General features: G+C 37.5%; 1 protein-coding gene across 5 annotated transcripts in view; it reads right to left on the bottom strand.

The window, feature by feature from the left end:
* Positions 1-17,766, bottom strand: part of b3gat1b (beta-1,3-glucuronyltransferase 1 (glucuronosyltransferase P) b) — a 44,212-nt gene extending 26,446 nt beyond the window's left edge. For 4 of the 5 annotated variants that reach the window (XR_012386530.1, XM_073915121.1, XM_073915120.1 and 1 more), the window contains exons 1-2: positions 17,621-17,766; positions 1,597-1,777 (exon numbers count right to left, since the gene is read on the bottom strand). The gene's annotated coding sequence lies outside the window, so the exon portion shown is untranslated. Of the gene's footprint in view, positions 1-1,596; positions 1,778-7,556; positions 7,790-17,620 lie in introns of all 5 variants that reach the window. The other variant, XR_012386529.1, reaches the window with a different exon arrangement.
* Positions 17,767-17,799: the final 33 nt, after the last annotated feature.

Below are 17,799 nucleotides of genomic sequence, written 5' to 3'. Positions count from 1 at the left end.
CGATGGCAAAGAAAAGCAAGAGAAATATTTTTGTGGACAGACGACGAGGTCGGGTTGTTACTAAATGTAACAAATGAATAACTGCACAATGGCGCCTAAAACAGACAATAGTGCAAACAAAGCTCCCATTTCTGTGCCCATGTTGTTTACATTGAAGGCTGGTCTGCTGTCTTCTGGTAGCGTTAAAGCCATGTGTTATAGTCATGTGACAGGGGTTTGATGAACGAGGGAAGGATACAAATGACAAAAAAGCCCCAATCAGGTAGCGAATGTCTGCAGCCCCGCCTCCGTTTTCAGATGTCATCGTTTTCCCCCCATCCACACTGAGATGGAGCAGAAGTGTTTTAGAATGAAAACGGCCTCTCCAGCGTTTCCAAAATGCTCCGTTTTCAGCGCTCGAAAACTCCGGCATAGTGTGGAAGGATGGCGTAACCATAGCAAAACTTATGCGTTTTCAAACTAAAACACATTAGTTTAAACGGGGCATGAATAAAGATGTTTTTAAGGGGACCTATTATGCAAAAACCACTTGTAACACAGTTGTGTGGCAACAGTCTGTGAATATAACCAGTTTCCAATTGTAACAAATTCTTAATTCTAGTTTTATATTCAGACTTTATCAGAACAGTCTGCAGAAATACCCTGATTCTCCCTTTGCACTTGCATCAGAGGAGAAAAGCCCCGCCCATTAGTGACCATCTCTCCCTCATTTGCATAGGATGTTAGTCTTGTTTTTGAAACTGCCACTAATATTGATGCACAGGCATTTGTAGCTCCGCCCTTTTTTGAAAAGAGTACAATCTCATTTGAATTTAAAGAGACAGTCACCAAAATGGTACAATTAGGATCAAAGCCTAAAAGGGTCCGATTCAGAGTTATACAGCATCATTTGTGAGTGGTATTTTTAGAGACATCAAAGCAAGTTAATTAACTGACCCTAAATCAAAACACAACTTTAATCTAAACTGTGCATGTCCAAAATCTTAAATCAAACTCATCCCTGCAATGTACAACATGATTTATAGAATTTACACCAAACTGTCTGTACAGTATATTCCTAGGGCCTGAGTGTCAACGTGGACAGCACATTTTAGCTCTTAAGTCTCTATTTAAAATACTTTAAATGTTTTATATTTTGTTACAGACATACAGTGTAATCCTGTAACTGTTTTGCAGCATATGAAATGTCTCAAACCCTATTTTTAACTGTCCAAAATTGGAAAAAAATGTTGTTTTTACACTCTGATAGTCAAAACAAATAATAAAGAAAAAGAATTATATGTTAAATTTGCATTAAAAAAATTCGGGAAAAAGTTTTTTATGTAAATTCAGATCACAAGTTCACATATATAGACATAATTTTTCTCTAAAACTACATCATATCAAAAGATAATACTAAGGTTTTTATTCTAATTAGGTTCCAATAAGCCCAAATAGCAAAGAGAAATAAAAAATGCATGTAAAAAACACCTTGGGTCTTAAGAGGATAAAAAAAAAAAAGTTATTTCACAGAAAATAGGTCAGCATAAGCTCTATAATTTGACTTCTAAGCAAATAAATATTTGAAAATACCAAACAAATCAAATGCATGCTCACAATCTCTGGCCTCTTGAGAAGTGTTCGAGTGTTTGTGTCTTCAGTTTCACATCTTCAACAGATACTCCTGCAGCAGATGTGGGATAGAGATGTTTTTTCAGTTTCCGTGCATTAAGCAGCTCTCTGCTGTTTATCCCTCTTTCTTCATAACACCAGGATCTCTCAGCACATCCAACAGGAACTGAAATATACAAGTCACAATCACATTTAGGGCCCTATCATACACCCGGCGGCGGCGCAATGTGGCGCAAGGCGTGACGCAATTGTTGTTCGCTAGTTTCAGCTTGGCGCAAGAGTCGATTTGACGTATTGCGCTACGCTGTTTAAATAGCAAATGCATTTGCGCTCATATGTGCGCCCATAGGCGTTCTGATCTAAAATGGAAGGCGTTCTGTGGCGCATTGCTGGCGCGTTGCTATTTTGAGAAACTATAATAGATTTTTCAGTAGACCAGAACAAAGCCGGTCTATTGTCCAGCGCAGAGCGTGTTAGTTGTGCTCCTCGCTTACACACTGCTTAATACACACAAGATGTAGAGCAAAACACAAATATCTTTATATATGAAAAATAATTAAAATATTAAGGATAAATATAGGATATAATAAGGATATATATATAGGATATAAATATAAAAGTTTAAAATATTACAAAACATATTATTTTCTAGCCTACACAAATTTAAAAACCACTGCCTTCATGCCTTCTTCATCTCGGGAGGCTTTTTCAGTTCATTCATAACGATTTGTTTTTGTATAATGTTATTATTATTAGCAGTATTATTTATTATATCCATATTTATATTTGTTTTATTAAAACCAAGCTTAGATTTGCCCACCTGTCAGGTTTTAGACCGTATGGGGGGCACAGCATGTGTTTTAGGATATAACTCACACTTCGTTAGAGCACACTTCGTTATTATTGATCATTTATTCGTTTGCTGGAAAATAGAACTGAATTTAGAAATAGTATTGAAACAAATCTTTGTGCTTAACAAACTAAATTAATTATTTATAGGCTCATTGATGTCTGTGCGTAAAGGTTTCCCAATCCACGAGAGCGAAAGTGAAAGTAGATCATTTATCTCTCATTCTCGCGCTGTAGATGCTCTGTTTAACTGTTTTCTTGCTAGTGAATTACTCAGTTTTTCCACTTACACTTAATTTATGTCATGTAAATAGCAAATGCATCATGGCGCGATGCAACTGGCTCTTAAAGGGAATAGGAGATGAAACTCTGATTGTATTATTCACAAAACACACCTATAACTAATTAAGAAAATAAGCTCAACCCTTTTAGATCATGCGCCACGACGCAAAGCGGATTTTCCATACTTATATTAGCAAAAGTGGATTCTGACACGCCTTTAAAGCGTTTGCACCCTGTGCTTTGTGCATAGACAGACAAAATAGAGCCCTTAGAGTCAAAAACCAACTTTATTTATGATGCACTTTAAGTTAACAAAAGTTGACCAAAGGTAAAGACAACAGCATAAAAAACAGCAAATAAAAAAATACAGCTAAACTCATTTGTTTTACAGCCATATCACCCTACAGCACAATATATATATATACACAGTACAAAAAAACAATGTTCACTTTTTATTTGTATTTAGCCTTACAAACAAATTGTACAAATTTAGGTGTTTATGCGAGGATCAAGTTTTATCTGCGTGTGTTAATCTGGGTGTTTATGCAAGGGCCGAGTTTATATCTACTATGTCCAGACTAGGTCCTAAAAGGGCCGGTGTCCTGCAATGTTTAGTTCCAACTTCAATCAGAAACACCCGGGCAAGCTAATCAAGCTCTTCCAGGCAAGTAAGAGTTTCGGTCATGTTGCGGTCTGTTTTAAAATAGGGAGGGATTTGGATTCGATTTTAACGTGAGGAAATTTCAAAAAACAGACTCATTGTGTTTCTGTCACCCCAATATGACTGTGAACACACTATGCTTGCTCACAGTTCTGTCCAAATAGCTTACAAAAGAGGATTTTCATCATATGGTGCCCTTTAAAAGTAAAGTAGTAAAATAAAAAAAGTAAAGAAGTAAAACAATCAGCCAATAGGGGTAAGCAAACAATCTTATTTCTACCCCAAAACAATTATTTTGCCTACCCCAATGGCCTTGTAAAGAAAATTCCACTTAATGTTGACATTAAAAACAAGAAAAAATGTATACTTGTCTGTAAAATGCTTTTTGATTTGAGATGTTTTAGATATTTAGACTACAAACAAGACAAAGACTCTCTCTCAGTAAGAAAATAATCGAGTGAATGCAGATTAAACTTCAAATGATCAAAGAGCAAATGTGTTAGTGATTTTATATAAGTCCGATCAACAATAAATCAATAATGAGTGACATATTTTAAATATAGTTTGGTCTTTCAATGTCATTGTTTCATCCATGAAAATAATTCCAAACAATCCCTGAGCAAAACATTTGTTCACTTGCTAGCTCATTCTGTCTAGGATTTTAGACACACTGCATCAAACAGGAAGGTGGACAATCAGAGAGCTCAGAAACAGAGCAGCTCTAAACACACACACATACACGCACACACACACACACACAATCAATAATTTGAGTGAGATTTAGGTCAGAGCATTGTGTGTCTCAGTACGTTGCAAAATAATGAGCGCCGGCAGGGATTCAGACTGGAGTCTAATTAAACCACTGAATGGAGGTGAAGTTAGTTTATCTGCTCTTAAACCAGCGAACTGCAACATAACACATTAAATATGAAACAAATTTCAATATCATAACTTATAATGAATGCATGACTGATGAGAATGAACAGAAATCCTTTAGATTTAAATATTTGTTAGATTAGTTTAGATAAATTGTTAGATTAAGTTATGTGTGTGTGTGTGTGTGTGTGTGTGTGTGTGTGTGTGTGTGTGTGTGTGTGTGTGTGTGTGTGTGTGTGTGTGTGTGTGTGTGTGTGAATGCTTAATCAAACTACAATGATTTTTTTGGACAACTTGTATGTTTAATCCACTTAATTAAAAAAACAGTTAAGATCACTTAATCGATTTGTGTTGTGTATATATATTAAAAATCAATGTGTTGATTAATCGATTTGTGTGAATATATTATTTTCACAACAGTTCTGTCTGGTTCTCGATTCTGATTGGCTGATAGCTGTGCGATAATCCCGTAATATCAGCACTTGTACAGCCTCCTAACCCTTGTGTATTCTTCCGCCCACATACAGTGACAGCAGATCAATAAACTCACTACAGCTTGTCAAGTATTGCAGCTGTTGGACAACATAACGTACTTTTGAGGCTTTTTCATGAGGCTCTTTTTCATGTAGTTGTTTAGATTTGAACTATGCAGTTTGTTTATAAGGATTGTGCCTATTTTAAATATTTATATTTTCTGATTCACCGTGTTCGCGGCCATCAGCCTGTCAGAATGAGCAGAGCAAAGATGGTTGATGTTACGCCACAAGATGGCGGCAGATACTGCATAATAAGTAGAGGTGTGAATCTAAAACTGGTCTCACGGTTCGGTTCGATTATGATTGTCATGCCATCAATACGGTTCAATTCGATATCCCGGTACATCACGGTGCATTGACGATGCTTTCCATACGCAGTGTTATATTTTGGGGTGAGGCTATAACAAGCTGTATAAACACACAGCACCACACTGTCTCTCATTCACAAACATACACAAACATAGACAGCACCAAAAAACAAACACACACAAACACCCATATTTAAGCCCTCGCAATATGCGTTTAGCCAGGAGAGGTCACGCTGAGCGGAGCAAAAAAAACAAAAACAAAACAAAAACAAAAAATAGCACTATTCCCACGATCCCTTACTGATAGCTTTGCTCAGCAAGATCTCTCCCGGCTTAACACATATTGTGAGGGCTTAAAGGGAGCAGTGGTCGTAATGTCGAGCAAAAAAAAACAAAAAAAAGGCAGCCGTGAACCAGCTTTGTCTTTTTGTAGGAAACACACTTTAGATCTTATTTAGAAGTTTTTGAGTTATTGCCGTCTATAACTGAACGTGTCAGGAATATCGAAAACAAAACCAACTTAACCGTGCTCATTTCTGGCGCCCCCCTGGATGTACAGCACCCTCAGCATTTGCCTATACTGTCTATGCCACGGGCCGGCCCTGAGTTGGCTCCTGAGTGTTGTAAATACTCGCGCTCACCTCCCTCTCGACAGAGCGCATAGGAGATAAATGATGTCAGTACATAATAACCGGTTATGATTATTACTGAGCCAATACCAAATTGTCCGCGTCTGCATCGCGGTGCACCGAAAAAACAATTAATTTTGACACCCCAAATAATAAGTCCTTAGGGAACAAAAACTCTGAAAGCATTTCAAACTACAGCTGATCAAATCATTATTAAACAGGTAAGAGACTTTCTAAGTTGATCTCTCTCTTTTGTATGTTGTAGTGCTGTATTTATACCATAGTAATCTGCTGGTGTTTACGTTGCTCTGGCTTTTTCAGGGTTAATTATAGTGATCTCCTGATTGCAACAGAGAAATAATGTTACTGAGAAATTTCTGTAGACTGATGGCATCTCATGCCTTTCAGCCTTAAAATCTTAAAATGTGAGCAAAATCACCTGTTTTGTCTTCACTTTAGATACTTTGCAAGAGCAGGGGTGCCCAAACTCAGTCCTGGAGGGCAGGTGTCCTGCAGGGTTTACCTCCAACTTGCTTCAACACACCTGCCTGGATGTTTCAAGTATACCTAGTAAGACCTTAATTAGCTTGTTCGGGTGTGTTTGATTAGGGTTGGAGCTAAACTTTCCAGGACAACGGCCCTCCAGGACCGAGTTTGGGCACCTCTGTGCTAGAGAATAATTAAAATAGTAGCTCTAAAGTGACGTTAGTGAATGAGCAATGGTTTCTGCTGTTCTGACGTCAGCTGCAGATGTGAATGAATGGTGGAAGAAAGTAGCTCCTTGGACAAAAGAGTTTTTGAGACTCTCTGTGTTTGATTCTCTGTTTTATACACAAGGTTATGTAGTTGAACTGTTGTATAAATGCAATATGATGCAAGTAGCAGTGTGAGATGGCTGTATATCGTCACTGGTGGAACACTAAGGCATTCAGCATGCGGCCTTGAGCCAATATTGATATTGCACACACACATATATACATATAAATTTTTTAAAAATGAAAAAAATTATATATATATATAATTTTTTTTATTAAAAACGTTGTGTTCTAGTAGTGTTCTACTAATCTTATACAGTATTAACAGGTATTAACAGTATAAACAGAAGAAGGAAAAGATGATTTGTTGCACTATATGAATTTAGTATACATATTTTTATTTATATAAGATACTAGTGTGTTCATTATCTTCTAATAAAACTAAAAGGAAAATACACTAGAAATTTTTTAGGTTGCAAAATAACATTTGCATTAAATTTTGTAGCAGTTTTGTTTTAAATAAGCATTTATGCAGTATTTATTTAAGTGTTTTAATAGTAATTTAACACATAAAAGAAAAAGCATCACATAAATAAACAAACGACATTTGAGTCATGAAAATGATGCAAAAATATATCATTCATTATGGAAATACTTTCTTAAGATTCCGCAAACACTCTCAAATAACAATGAACATTATCTTAAAGATAAATAATTTGATCTTTTAGGAGATCCTTTTAAAGCATCCTGATTGCTCGTCTGTCCCTATTTCTTACACAAGCAACCTGGTTTAACTCCTTACTGTTTAGACAAACATTTAAACAACCAATAAAAAGCCAGCACCGCTTGGTGCCTTGCACTTGTCCTGGTTTGTTTAGTGTGTCGTATCAGAAAAATATAGATGTGTTGCTGAAAATGGCTGTCAGAAAAAGCCGAACGTCAATATTTTCAGCACAAATCAAGCTTGCATGAATAAAAAAAAACTGAACACAAAAGCAAAAACATTTGAGTATCTCCATAAATCTGATATTAAAGTCAGTTTTACTTACATAGATTCCATCAAGCTCTCGTAGTCCTGACACAGACATCAACACACTGTTTATCAGTCTGAGATCCCGCTCATGGACTTTGATAAAGAAAGACAATAAATACAGAGAGAGAAAGAGAGAAACGGCTGCTGATCTGGTGTCAGCAGTGCCAGGGCCAGTGAGGAAAAAGAGAGGTCATCCGTCTGGAAGAAAGAGTCCTCTCATTCGGACAACAAAGGCTGCAATTGTGGATGCTGATGGGAGACAAAGGGCACTCGTCAACAACGTCACCAATACTCCATTCTAAAAACATGAGGAATACAATAATATTGCCCTAAGAATGAGGCTTTGTCTTATGCACTGAGACTGAATTTTGATTTCGCTTGATCATCACACAATGTCTGTCCTGTTTCATTAATCAGAGATCAGATAAACTCATACGGGTAAAGCCGCCATGGGTCGTTTTCATCAGAGATGACACTGCGAAATCAGACTGAGCTGGAGATTAGGGGATGAAATCAAATGGAGTGGATGTGCAAAAACATATCAAACGTTTGTCAAAAGAAGACAAAGGAGATCAGACTGCGAAATCAGACTGCAGCTGGATATCTGGAAGTGAGATCAGCGTGTCGAAAAGTAAAATCAGACTGAGGTGGAAATCAAATGATGAAATCAGGCAAAAATGGAAAGTATGCAGAGATCAGACTGCAAAATCAGACTATCAACGTAGGTTATACAGAAGTATAATCAGACTGGCAGATAGTAAAACAAAAGCAATGAATTTAGACTAGGATGGAAATTAGACAGAGAATATCAGACTGCAAAATCAGACTATGGAGTGAAATCAGACTGTCAGAAAGTGAATTCAGAATAAAGTGGAAATCAAACAATGAAATCAGACTAAGATGGAAAGTACACAGAGATCAGACTCCTAAATCAGACAAAGTGCAATATACAGAAGTAAAATCAGACTGACAGAAAGTAAAACAAAACAAACAATGAATTTAGACAGATGGAAAGTAGACAGTGAAGATCAGACTGCAAAATCAGACTAAGGTGGATATCTGGGAGTGAAATCTGTTTGTCAGAAAGTAAAATCATGTCGGGGCCAATAGTCTTGTGGTAAGTGTGACGACACATGGCACTGAGGTATTCACGGCGACCCGAATTCGATTCCCGGTTCGAGGTCCTTTGCCGACCATTCCCCTATCTCTGCTCCCCCCACTCTCCTGTCTCTAAATCTGCACTGTCCTATCACAATAAAGGTGAACACCCCTAAAACATAATTATATAAAAAATAAAGTAAAATCAGACTGAGGTGGAAACCAAACGATGAAATCACGCTAAGATGGTAAGTAGACAAAGAACAGACAAAGCAGGATGTACAGGAGTAAACAATAAATCTAGGCTGAGATGGAAATTAGACAAAAGATCAGACTGCAAAATCAGACTAAGGTGGATATCAAGAAGTGAAATCAGCCTTTCAAAAATATAAAAACAAAAAATAAAACAATGAAATCAGACTAAGATGGAAAGTAGACAGAGATCAGACTGCAAAATCAGACAAAGTGGGGTATGCAGAAGTATAATAAGACTGACAGAAAGTAAAACGAAACAAGCAATTAATTTAGATTGAGATGGAAATTATACAGAGAAGATAACACTGCAAAATCAGACTAAGGAGTGAAATCAGACTCTCAGAAAGTAAAATCTGAATAAAATGGAAATCAAACAATGAAATCAGACTAAGATGGACATGAGACAGTGATCAGACTGCAAAATCAGACAAAGTCTGATATACAGATGTAAAAGAAGATGGACAGAAAGTATAACAAGACAAACAATCAATTTAGGCTGAGATGGAAATTAGACAGTGAAGATCAGACTGCAAAATCAGACTAAGGTGGATATCTGGGAATGAAATCAGCCTGTCAGAAACATAAAAACCAAAAATAAAACAATGAAATAAAACTAAGATGTAAAGTAAACAAAGATCAGACTGCAAAATCAGACAAAGTAAGATAAACAGGAGTAAAATCAGACTGACAGACAGTAAAACAAGACAATGAATTTAGACTGAGGTGGAAATTAGACAGAGAAGATCAGACTGCAAATTCACAGTTAGGAAGAAATCAGAGAGGAAAAAACAGACCCACATCAACTTCAGTCAACTTTAATAAGTATGAGGTGAAAGTCAAGACTCAAGTTAGTGTTGAACATTGAAATCAGATCTAGAAAAAGGTTGAATGGTGAAATCAGACTTTAAGAAAGGATTGATCATCAAGGTGAATATCAAACACCTAAATCAGACAGAGAAAATCAGACTGCAAAAACAATCAGACACATTCAAACATGAGCTGGTGATTAGGTTTTAAATTCAGGTGGAATCAATCACCGGAAATGAAGGAGTGAAATCAGACTGCAAAATCAGACTCAGCTGGAGATTAAAGAGTAAAATCAGATTGAGGTTGAAATTAGAGAGAGAAATTCAGACATATGTACTCTTAAAAGCTGAAATAGATCTGAGGTGGATATGCAGGAGTGAATACCTCAGACTAAGATGGAGATTAACTGTGAAATCGAGAGGGGTCTGGCTGCAGACTCGGTGCAGTGCAATCTGAGCAGCATCCAATGCTTTTTAATGCGCTCACCTAACCCCACCCCTAACCCTACCCGTCACAGTGACATCACTCACTCCATTGAGTGCACTGAGTCTGACGTTGCATCGCTGAGTGATGCAGTCTCAGCTTGCATCGTAAAGGCTGCATCCAGATACTATTAGTGAAATCAGGAGGTAAAATCAGACTGATTCAGATTTCAGTCCCATTTAAACAGCAAAGAACGTTTGTAAGCCATTGCTTACAATAATTTAAGTACAAATAGTACCAGCTCCAGAATACTAACTCTACAATATGAAAGTATGCATAATGACAGTTGCTATGGCAACAGAGGGAACAAATCTGGCGGCAGATCGCTGATACAAACGACAGACGCTTCACACTCACACAGCTCCTCTCTTCTGTCCTCATACTGATGTGCAGTGTTTTAATAGACTCCCTCCTCACTTACAATCTGTACACATAATAAACATCAAATAATGAAGCTAAGAATGCACAGTATTTTAATTAAACGACAAAATTCACATAAGAGACCAGCTTTTAGAGGCTTTTAGTTTTAAAAGTGACATCTGTCTGTCTCTAAATCGCTTAATCAGGTCATTAAAGGCTGTTAATGCAATCCTACACAGGGCAGTGCTGTGCAGTGGCCACATTATTGATGTCCATCCAGTTCACTTTAAAAACACCCTCTAACTGTCCTAATCAATGCCTTCGTGAACCAGATCCAGACTACAAAAAACAACTACACGATCACATCCACGTGCTGCAGTAATCACAAATGCAGATCTAAAAGTGACTTAAATCCAAACACGCCTCACATTGGTGAGTTAAAATACAAATTATAGCATTGTGACTGGGAGATAAGGATGGGCGATACCACAATTTTTTAATGCGATACGATACTGATGCTTTTTTTTGTTAAAATTTTTTAACGAACAGATGTGCATTCATTCATTCATTTTCTTGTCGGCTTAGTTCCTTTATTAATCCAGGGTCGCCACAACAGAATGAACCGCCAACTTATCCAGCAAGTTTTTATGCCCTTCCAGCCGCAACCCATCGCTGGGAAACATCCACACACACTCATTCACACACACACACTCTACGGACAATTTAGCCTACCCAATTCACCTGTACCGCATGTCTTTGGACTGTAGGGGAAACCGGAGCAGCCAGAGGAAACCCCTGCGAAGGCAGGGAGAACATGCAAACTCCACATAGACACACCAACTGAGCCGAGGTTTGACCCAGCGACCTTGCTTTGAGGCGACAGCACTACCTACTGCGCCACTGCCTTGCCCGAACAGATATGCATTGAAGATAAAATATCTTTATTGTTATTGCGCTATAGCACCACCATAGATATATACACTAGATATCGCATAGGGACCCTAAGCATGCGTCAATAGCGACGCCACTTTGGTACAGTGCTCCCAGGACAAATGTCATTCAACCGCACTAGTCAAGACAGTGTTATTACGAGAAGATGCAGGACTTTAGCGCTGTCTACGGGTGTAGAAACGAGCAAACAAAGAAATCAAAGCACAAAGGCAGAACATTTCATAGGTAACATTAAGTTTTTTTCTGTTTTTGTATGTTCTGAACTTTTGTGCTAATCAGGTAACGTTATTGATGATAACAGTCACTTACTACATTCACCATAAGACAATGAAGCTCCAACTCGCACTAAATACTCGGCTTATGCTAGTTTTGTTGGATAAAATCAGCAAACAATGCAAAAGAAATATGACAACGAGATGCTGCACTGCCAGAAACCTGTATTATTGTCGGCTAATGTTAGTGTAAGAGTCAATCGGGGGATTCATTCACAAACGAATCGCTACCTCCGTCAGTATGAGAAGTGAAAGCAGGAGAGGAGGTGTGTTTCAAGACATGATTAGATCAAATTTACCAGGGAGGGTGAATAGTACTTTTCTGTACACACAAACACAAGCTTTTGTCAGGAATGCCCGTGCGGTCACTGATCCATCAATGTAGAAAAGTGATGTAAAATTATAATTTTCGTAATTAGAAAAAAAAAATTACATACTAACATCCAGGAAAACTCCCGATCATAGATATATGTGTATATGTGTATATCTCTGGCTTTGAATGGCCACAGTCCTCCACTGTACATTGGTCCCGCATTCATTTCAAGGGAGCGCTACCCTGTAGCAAGATGGCGGCGCTATTGACGCATTCCGTCCAATAGACAACAATAGGCCAGGCGACATCTAGTGTATATATCTATGTAGCACCACCACAAATTGTACCACTGGCCAATCAACATCTGATCTTTTCTTGAGGAGACATGTCCGTCCCAGGTTGGATATCCTGAAACCAAATATTTATGAAGTTGTTTGCAAGAAGCAACATTTGCACTTACATGATCATAAGGCACGGGAAAGTTCCTTTGCTGTTAATGACTCGGTTTTCTTGCGTAATACGGCTGGAGGAGATCCAAAATGGTTGTCAGGAGTGGTGGTGGAGCAGACTGGACCAGTATCATATAAGGTGTGTGATCTATTATCAGCTCCTATGTACTGTATAGACAGCATGGTGATCAGTTGAGGCCACATCATTCTTCCTCAGAAACTGATCAGTTAAGTTCGTACAGCTCATAGGCGAAACCCAGTTCTGAAAAAGAGTTGACTGATTCAAACAGCCAAAATTCAGGGATAACGGAATCTCCAGCTGTTGAATATGAATCTGGACTTTCAGCTGAACCCCCTGTATCTGGGGCTTCAAGCCTAGTGGGGCCACATCGGTCTAAACTAACTATTAAATTACCACAACGTTTCAGAGACTAAGTTAAAACAAATGAATGTTGTATTTTGTGATGTTTGATTTATGTAATGATTATCTTAAGGGGGGAGGTGATGTGGTGTATTGGGATAATGTCCCACATAGCAAAATTTCTCTGGCCCACACAATCAGGTTTTGCTTGGCCCACATGCCGCAGTGAATTACGGTACATGACTGGACCAAATCTGGCTTCCAGACAAGGGCCAAACATAGACCATATCTGGGCCAAGTCTCAGTCAAGTTAATAGCTCATAACTGGGCCTGAACTGGGCCAGATAGGTTGGTGTGTCACGATTGCAATGAAATAGATAAACCCATGGAGTGATGCGCTTTAGGCACACTATGGACACGCTTTTTCTCAAAGTGACCTGATTGGTAGGATTTTTTTTCTTTACTCAAAAATGATTTTAGTGTATTTTAAATGTGGGTCAAGACTGGCCAAACTCACATGGCCCACTTATCGAATTTTTACATCTGGGCCAAATACTACGTTTTACATCTGGCCCAAATCTTGTGTGCCGCCTTAAAAACGGTGCTACCTCTGCCAAACCCGGGCCATGTTTGGCCCACATGCTGTATGCCAGTGACGGATGAATGCCTGCTGTGCCAGCCTTTTGCCAAATCTGGGCCAGAATTCTTTGCTACTAGGGGTGTGTTTGTAATGATCTGGGTGTCGGTCTGGCTACTATTTAAACCATGTGATGTATTGTTGTGATCACATTGTTGATACCGAAGTAAAGCACGCTTGATGGCATTTCTTGGTGTTTGCCTTGTAAATATACAACAGTTATTAACTTGGCTGAGACTTGACCCAGATATGGTCCATGTTTGGCCCTTGTTTGGAAGCCAGACTTGGTCCAGTCATGTACTGTAATTCACTGCAGCATGTGGGCCAAGCAAAACCGGATTGCGTGGGCCACAGCTTCAACTTTTCTATGTGGGAAGTAAACTGAGCATGAATTAATGATGGTTCGGTCTATTGATTTGTAAAAAACGAGATCATTTTACCTGAATGACTAACAAGGGAGCCCGATCCTGCTTTGTAGAGACTCTTCACTCATCTTTTGCTTTGTGTTTGTTCTCTAGCTACTGCAAATATTAAGAGGCAAATATATATTCATTTATTCATTTTCCTTCAGCTTAGTCCCTTTATTCATCGGGGGTCGCCACAGCGGAATGAACCGCCAACTTATAAACCATATGTTTTACACAGCGGATGCCCTTTCAACGGCAACCCAGCACTGGGAAACACCCATACACACTCATTCACACACATACACTGCAGCCAATTTAGTTTGTTAAAAGGAAGGAAAAACGGAGGAATAACGGAGCACCCAGTAGAAACCACAACATGGGCAGAACATGCAAACTCCACACACAAATGGCAACTGGCCCAGCTGGGACTCGAGTCTAACCACTGAGCCACGGAGTCAAATATTATACTATCATATTTAGTTTTCTACAAACAAAGAAAACACTTTATCTGAAGGGGAGTAAAGCATCCAGTTCTGATTCTCTTTCCTTCTTTCTGTCGGCCTCACTCACTTACATGCACAAACAGCAGACACATGATGTCGATTTCTGGACATTTTCACCAGCAGATCGATTATACAGCCATTATACTGTCATTTGAACTGCAGTTTTCTTCTGCTAAGTGTTCCTTGTGACATTTGGCGGTACAAATCGAAGCAGCACGTCAGACGTGAACTTTAATTCAGTGGTAATCTAACAAGCTCTTAAACATTCATTCATTCATTGTCTTTTTCGGCTCAGTCCCTTTATTAATCAGGGGGTCGCCACAGCGGAATGAACCGCCAACTTGTCCAGCATATGTTTTTAAGCAGCGGATGCCCTTCCAGGTGCAACCCACCATCACTGGGAAACATCCATACACTCTCATTCACACTCATACACTATGGACAATTTAGTTACCCAATTCACCTGTACCGCATGTCTTTGGACTGGGGGAAACCGAAGCACCTGGAGCAAACCCATGCAAACATTGGGAGAACATGCAAACTCCACACAGAAACACCATCTGACCCAGCTATATTATAATATTTTCGGTAATGATAGTTTGTGTAATACATGCTTCAGTGAATCAAATTTATGAATTTATTTAAATTACATCTAATTTATTAATAAAATGTATTTAAGTTTTCAGTGGTTTGTGGGATGGGCTATTTAGTCTATTCTGACCTGATTAGCTATTTTCAGATTACTCTAGGTCAAATTATGCATCTAATTTGACTTTAAATTTAGGCTTTATGTAGAAACAAACACCTATTTTAAGAGAAATCAATCGTGTGAACTCTTACGGTGCTGTAAATCTGCTGGTTTCAGACTTTAAATGACTATTCTTGCATAGACTTATAGGACCGTTAAATATACAGTTTAAGTCATAATTATTAGCCCCCCTGTTTATTTTTTCCCCAATTTCTGTTTAACAGAGAGAAGATTTGTTCAACACATTTTTCTAAACATAATAGTTTTAAAAACTCATTTCTAATAACTGATTTATTTTATCTTTGCCTTGATGACAGTAAATTTTATTTTACTAGATTTTTATACAGCTTAAAGTGACATTTAAAGGCTTATCTGGGTTAATTATGTTAACTAGGTAGGTTAGGGTAATTAGGCAAGTTATTGTATAACGATGGTTTGTTCTGTAGAATATAGATAAAAAATATAGCTTAAAGGGGCTAATAGTTTTGACCTTAAAATGTTTTTTTTAAATAAAAAACTGCTTTTATTCTAGCCAAAATAAAACAAATGGGACCAGAAGAAAAAAATATCATCAGACACACTGTGACAATTTCCTTGCTCTGTTAAACATAATTTGGGAAACATTTAAAAATGGGGGCTAATAATTTTGACTACAACTGCATATAATGTTATTACACTTTATTTTTGGAGCGTTATACATATATAATGGTTATACATTTACAATGGTATGAACCTATGGAGTCAGTCTAGAGCCATATATACTTGCAAAATAAAAGGTTTTGCAAACAAAAAATAAGTATTGAGCAAAAAAATAAATTAATAAATGCAAATCTCCAAATATAGCAAAGCGAAAATTAATTTTTGAGAAATAAAAAACGTTTTTTCTAGCAAAAACAAAAATAAAGCAGTGCAAAAACAAAATATTTACAATCAAAAGAAAAAAAAAATATTTTTTTATTTCTTTTGATAGCAAATATATGTATATTTGCACTGCTAAATTTTTTATTTTATTTTTAAGTTATTTGCTTTGCAATTTTTGGAGATTTGCATCTATATATATATATATATATATATATATATATATATATATATATATATATATATATATATATATATATATATATATATATATATATATATATATATAAATTTTTTTTTTTTGCTCAATACTTTATTTTTTGTTTGCAAAACTTTCTTTTATTCTGCAAGTATATATGGCCCTAGATTGACTTCATATGAACTGTTATAGGCGTGGTCAATATATATATCTATTACTTTAATTATTAAAATTATTATTTAAAATACAGTTTTGACATCCTTCACGTCCGATCAAGCCTTAAATAGGGGGTCAATCCCTCCCAAACCCAACTACAATTCACACCCTGCTCCCCGTGTGGTTGTGGGTTTCCTCCGGGTGCTCGGGTTTCCCCTACAGCCCAAACACATGCGCTATACTGTAGGTGAATTGAACAAACTAAAATGGCTGTAGTGTATGAGTGTAAATGAGTGTGTATGGGTGTTTTCCCATACTGGTTTGCAGCTGGAAGGGCATTTGTGTAAAAAATATGCTAAATAGGTTGGTGGTTCATTCCACTGTGGCGACCCCTGATGAATAAAGGGACTAAGCTAAAGGAAAATTAATCAATAAATGACTGTCCCTACAGCAGGGTTTCACACTGTATGGCTACAAGTTTGGGAATCTTACTGAATTAAATACATTACTAAAATTATTTACTGCGACTTAATTCTTTTGTACATGATTTTGCAGAAGTTTAAACACGAAAACAATTATTTAAACTGCGTATTAGATATTAAATAAAAATTATAAGCATTATTAAATTCCACCAGTGAAACAATCACACCGATAAAACAAATAAGACAACTATTAATGTAATTCTGAAGCTGTAGACCAGTGTTTCTCAACCACGTTCCGGGAGGACCACCAACACTGCATGTTTTGGATGTCTCCTTTGTCTGTCACACCTATTACAGGTCTGTCTGTCAGTCTCTGCTAACGATCTGAATCAGGTGTGTTTGGTTAAGGAGATACGGAAAAGAAGCAGAGCTGGTGGTCCTCCAGGAACGTGGTTGAGAAACACTGCTGTAGACCATATTTAATGGCTCTTCAATCTATAATGTTTTAACTCTCAGGTTTATGATGGTTACTAAAATGTTTAGAGACACATGATTTAAAGGGAATTATTAATGCATCAGCATGACACAACATTAATTGGCATAGTTTAATTATTTAATTAACGACAAACCATAGGTTATGCTTTTGTACAGCGCCATCTAGAGGTTATGGTGCAATTGTTTGGCTACATCTTTGCGTCAGCATCATTTTACATCATGTAGATGATATTGTTTTACAATTATTAGTGAAATGAATAACGAAGTCAATAAATGAGTGAATAAAGCATAAAAATGATAACTTACCACACTAAATGCGTTTCAATTCAACCCAGCAGTTACAAATCTCTTCTGGAATTTGGACATTTCTTTCCTGAAACGCTGTAATATTCCATCAAATCTGAAAAGGCTACACAAATGCTGCAAAATTCAAGTGTGCCACTGAGGACTGCGAGACGACTAACTCCCGCCCACCGCGTCATGCT

Source organism: Danio rerio, chromosome 10, assembly GCF_049306965.1.
Source record: "Danio rerio strain Tuebingen ecotype United States chromosome 10, GRCz12tu, whole genome shotgun sequence".
Classification (NCBI taxonomy): domain Eukaryota; kingdom Metazoa; phylum Chordata; class Actinopteri; order Cypriniformes; family Danionidae; genus Danio; species Danio rerio.
Note: the sequence above shows the minus strand (reverse complement) of the source record. Positions and strands in the feature narration are given on the sequence as shown.